The sequence below is a fragment of the Heterocephalus glaber genome, unplaced genomic scaffold (assembly GCF_053883595.1).
Source record: "Heterocephalus glaber isolate CG9 unplaced genomic scaffold, H.glaber_assembly_v1.0 deba00001538, whole genome shotgun sequence".
Taxonomy (NCBI): Eukaryota; Metazoa; Chordata; class Mammalia; order Rodentia; family Bathyergidae; genus Heterocephalus; species Heterocephalus glaber.
Window position 1 is genome coordinate 15469212 of NW_028258333.1, and position 4873 is coordinate 15474084.

The window sequence follows — 4873 nt, forward strand, 5'->3', positions numbered from 1 at the left end:
TGATACATATTGACTTATCATTGTCATGACTTTTTCTTTTTATTAAATTCTCTCCCTCTACATTTAATTTCTTGTCACATCTGATGGATTCATTCTGTTGTGTTTCCTGGGACTGTGATCCTTGTCTTTTCCTAGGATATTGTCTAAAAGTCTTTGTAGTGCTGGTATGGTATTCATGAAGTTACTAAGGTGCTCTTTGTTCTGAAAGTATCTTATTTCTCCATCAATTTTGAAAGATCATTTTGCAGGGTACATCAATCTGAGTTGGAGGCTGTTTTGCTTTAGGGCTTGGAATACATCACTCCAAGCTCTTCTTGCCTTGAGGGTTTGCATTGAGAACTCTGCTGTGATTCTGATGGGCTTTCCATTGTATGTGGTTTGTTTCTTTCTCTAACTCCTTGTAGAACTTTGTTCTTCTGTTGGGCTTCTGGAATCTTAACAATTATAAGACAATGTGTTGATTTTCTTTTTTTGATCAAGGCTATTTGGAGTCCTATATGCCTCACTTATCTGTATGTCAAGTTCATTTCCCCTGCTTGGGAAGTTTTCTTCCATTACTTCTGTGAACAGTTTTTTTTTTTTTTTTTTTTTTTATGTCATCTGCACTCTCTCCTGTTTCTTCTTTGACTCCAGTAAGTCTTATGTTATTCTTCTTTGGATTGTCTAGAAACTGCTGGATTGATTTCTTGTGGTCCATTACTATTTTGAAGCAATTTTTCTTTTCATGGTCACTAACTGCAATCTTACCTTCTATATCTGAAATTTTGTCCTCTCATTGGCTCATTCTGCTGTTTAGACTTTCAGTGGAGTTTTTGATCTCCTAGAAATCTGTTTGCATCTATTTTATGGATTCCATTTGTTCCCTATGTTGGGATTACATCATGTTCCTCAGCTTCTCTCTAGATTTATTAATCATGTCTTGCACTATGAGCACAATCTCTGCTGTTATGTGAGAAATTACTTCTGATTTCATTTTTTTGAGATCCTCTTTTGTTGCCAGTTCAGGGAATCCAGGTAGTTCTGTATCAGAGTGTTCCATCTCATTTCCCTCTGGGGTTGCTGTAGGTGATCTGGAAGTTTGGTTTTGAGACTTGTTTACATACCTTTTCATTTTGATGGGGTGGGAGTGGTGCTGTTGGCACCCACCATTCCACCTCCTCTGGACTGGGAGCAGTGGAATGGCAGCCTGGAAGCCCCTATCCCTGTGCTGGGAGTGGTGGAACAGTGGCCTGGAAGCCCCTTCCTCTGGACTGGGAACAGTGGAACGGTGGCCTGGAAGCCCCTTCCTCTGGGCTGGGAGTGCTGGATGGTGGCACAGAAGCCCTTTTCTCTGGCCCAGGAGCAATGGAATGGTGGCCTGGAAGCCCCTACCTCTGGGCTGGGAGTGGTGGAACAGCCCTTAGTTTCTTTTTCAATCTCCTTTTCTTCCTCTCCTTTTCTCTATCTCTTAGTCTCCTTCATTATTTATGTCGAAAAAATATCTTCTCATTTTAACTTTTTATACAGTCATCTTTTTTCTTATTTGTCTTATAAAATCCTTAAAGCAGGAGGTTACCATTGAAAGATTCATTATTGTGATGCTTAGAGAGAAAGATACTATTTTGTACAAAGTAACCTTAAAATGGTTATCTATTTAAATAGGTTTTGCTGGTAGTATTGTGAAAAGATTATTTAAATAATATTATTTCATATTTTATTGGCATTCAAATGAAAAAATAAAGACAATGGGTATATAGTAAACTCAGCAGATAATAACAATTTAGATTGAGTCATTATTCTTTACAAAATCCAAAAAATAGAGAATTATATGAGGATATACATGGAATATTTAAACTGCAATGTGTAAACCATATAGACACATTCATATTTAGGCCATGATTTTTAGAAGTACTTCTGGTTTTATTTATAATTGTATTCAATTTTATAACTTTAGCAAAATGTTTCAATTAGCAATAATCTCACCTCAGATAAACCTCATTGGCTACAATACTGCCACTGTGCAAAGCTAGCAACATGTTTCTATATGTTACTTACTATATTTATTGTCTCTGAAAGGGAGAATAACAAATCTGGACCATGATTTACAGAATAGGAAATCAGTAGAGTTCTGTACATTTAGTGTTTTAGCTAATGCAGAGTGATTCATATAGACACTGAACAATAGAGTACTCCCAAAAATGAATGACAAGGGCTTATCAAAGTGTATCATAGTGTTGGCTCTCCATGGATGTCAGCATGATGATCCTTGGCACAGGATTAAGCAACTCCCATGACTGAGTCCTGGGATCTTTCTCAAATGGTACAGGGTTGATGATGAGGTGTATGCTGTACAAATACTTTGTTGACTGAGGCAGATTTCGCACCCCTCATCTCCAGGTGGCATTTGTGCATGTCAGTTAGGCCACCATTGGTCTGTAGAGCCTCTCTTAGACTCTGAGCCCTGGGAATCACAGAGGTTGTTTCAAAGTTTTTTACATTTATTTTTCTTCATCTTTAGAAAAACTAAGAAGCCTGCATCATGCCCATTTTTCCCTGGCATCCTTTGAGTTCTGTGTTTTCTTGGCATTGGATAGTTAACAAAACAAGAAAAATGTCTAAGGCCCTATTCTTTGATAAAAGGATCATGTCATTGTCTAAAAGTACAAACAGTTGAGTAGACAAATTCATTTAAAATATTTATTTTAAGATCATTTTACTGTTCCATTTTTAAAAATGAGAAAACCGAAGCATTACTCAAGCATAGCTGCAAATCAAACTTAGAATAAATGACAAAGAATTAAATATGGACTTGTTTAAGTTATAATACTAATATGACAAAAGTAGGCCACAATATCTATTTCAAGTACAAGTTATCTAAAGCAAAATACATAATGAGCTTAGTTTACTTTGTAGTACTTATTTCTTATTTTTTCCTTTCATTGGATTACCATATGTCACATTTCCCCAAAAATAAGACCTAATTGGAGAACAAGCCTTAGCATGATTTTTGAGGGTGTTTGTGATATAAGCTCTATCACAAAAATAAGTCCCAGTAAAATTGTTAGGCAGATAGACACATTTAGAATGTCCACTGCCATATGTGACAGATCCATTGACTTATAATATTAATATACAATTAAATATAAATAAATAATATTATTGGCATTAATACATAAATGATAATATAAATTATAATTAAGTTTTCTTAAATACCCAAGCTGGGGCCTTTGGATGGTAGGTAAATAAGTGCCTATGAAAACAGATGAATTTAAGAATTATTGTTAAATGACATACTGGAGTACAGACACAATGCATGAATAAATGCACACTTAATAAAGAACAAAAATGGTTGTGTCTGATTTGAATCTTCATAATTCAGTACATTGTGAGCTGTAACTGATGTACTTAATGTACTCATGTAAAATAAAGTTTTTTGAATTTTGATGTCTGCATTTTTTTGTCATTTTTGTTTGAACCATCATTATTAACTGTCATCCTTTGTGTTGGCACTCTTGTCCTATAAGTCTTCAATTAGCACTTGATTTAATGGCAAATTTGTGAACACTACCTTGTAAGACATCATGAATTGGGTTCAGAAGTCATAATATAAAGTCATTTACAACTGTATTGCCAATGCACTACGAGCAGGCTACACGGACAAGAAGTGCTCATTTAAGGAGATCTCTGTTGTCGAACATGAGAGATTGGGGCCAGGGGTTTTACAGAAAATGGAGATGCAAGAAATTCAGGCTGGATTTTAGGATTAGGAAGGTTATGGTGATGTTCCAGAAGAAGACTCTCAACTGTGTGTGAATAAATTTAGATTATTGTACATGAATAAATGTAGATTGTTGTATATGAAAATAAATAAATCATGCCCTGACAATAAGCCTAATTGGATCTTTGGAACAAAATTAATATTAGATCCAGTCTAGTTTTCAGGAAAATATGGTGCTATATCACTTTTGCTTACCTAGTGCTGTAGTCAAACACTAGAACATCTCCATATAGGGTATGATGACACTGGGATATTGCATTTATTTTTTAGGCTTTAAGAGATACTTTTTAAACATTTTTAGAGAGGGTCAAAATGCACGCTATTAGATTTATAGGAAATTTACAAAATATGCAAACACAATTCTTCCCCAAATGCCTGTATTTCTATATGCATAAAAACATGGATGTGTATCCAGGATTTTAGGAAAAATATCTTAGAGTAAATTGTTACTTCTACTTTATTAAAACTGATTATTTTTTTGCTTTTAGAACTTCTACATAAGCCACATAAGAAATCAATGAGACAATCATTTTTTAATCTTTTTAACAAAGAGTACTGTTTATCGCCAATCTACCATTACAATGTACTATTTTGTAATGTGAAGCAACTACTAATCAGTATATTAATAATGCATCAAAATAAAAATAGCAGAAAAGATAGCAAAACTAATTTCACATTGAACGGAAGACTGAGAGATGTGTCTTCGGTAGCATCCTAGTCATCATTTTAATCAGTAACCTGGGTGAACTTCTGTGAGAGCAAGCTCCTGTGTTCACTAAATCTGTAGGTCACTGAGAGCTGGAAGGGCTGGTGAACGTGCTGCGGAGCAATTGCAATCCAGAAATGATCTTTCTAACCTGCAATGATTGGCTGAATCGAACAAATTAAACATAGTAGAAATGCACACGTGGAAGATGCCATACTTAGATCCCAGTTGTAAGAGATGTTAAGTATTGAGTTAAAACAAGCACGTGGCAAAATGTTTCAGTGATTTACAGGACATTAAATTCAAAATGAGTTAGTCTGTGATGTGGATTTCAAGAACACTAATCAGGAAAGTTCAGCCTGAAATAAAGCAGAACTCAACTGAGTAAGAGTTATTTCTCCGCACACATC

General features: G+C 35.1%; 1 pseudogene; it reads right to left on the bottom strand.

Moving 5' to 3' along the window:
- Positions 1 to 1877: 1877 nt before the first annotated feature.
- Positions 1878 to 2007, bottom strand: LOC147824486 (U4 spliceosomal RNA; annotated as a pseudogene).
- Between the last annotated feature and the right edge of the window lie 2866 nt (positions 2008 to 4873).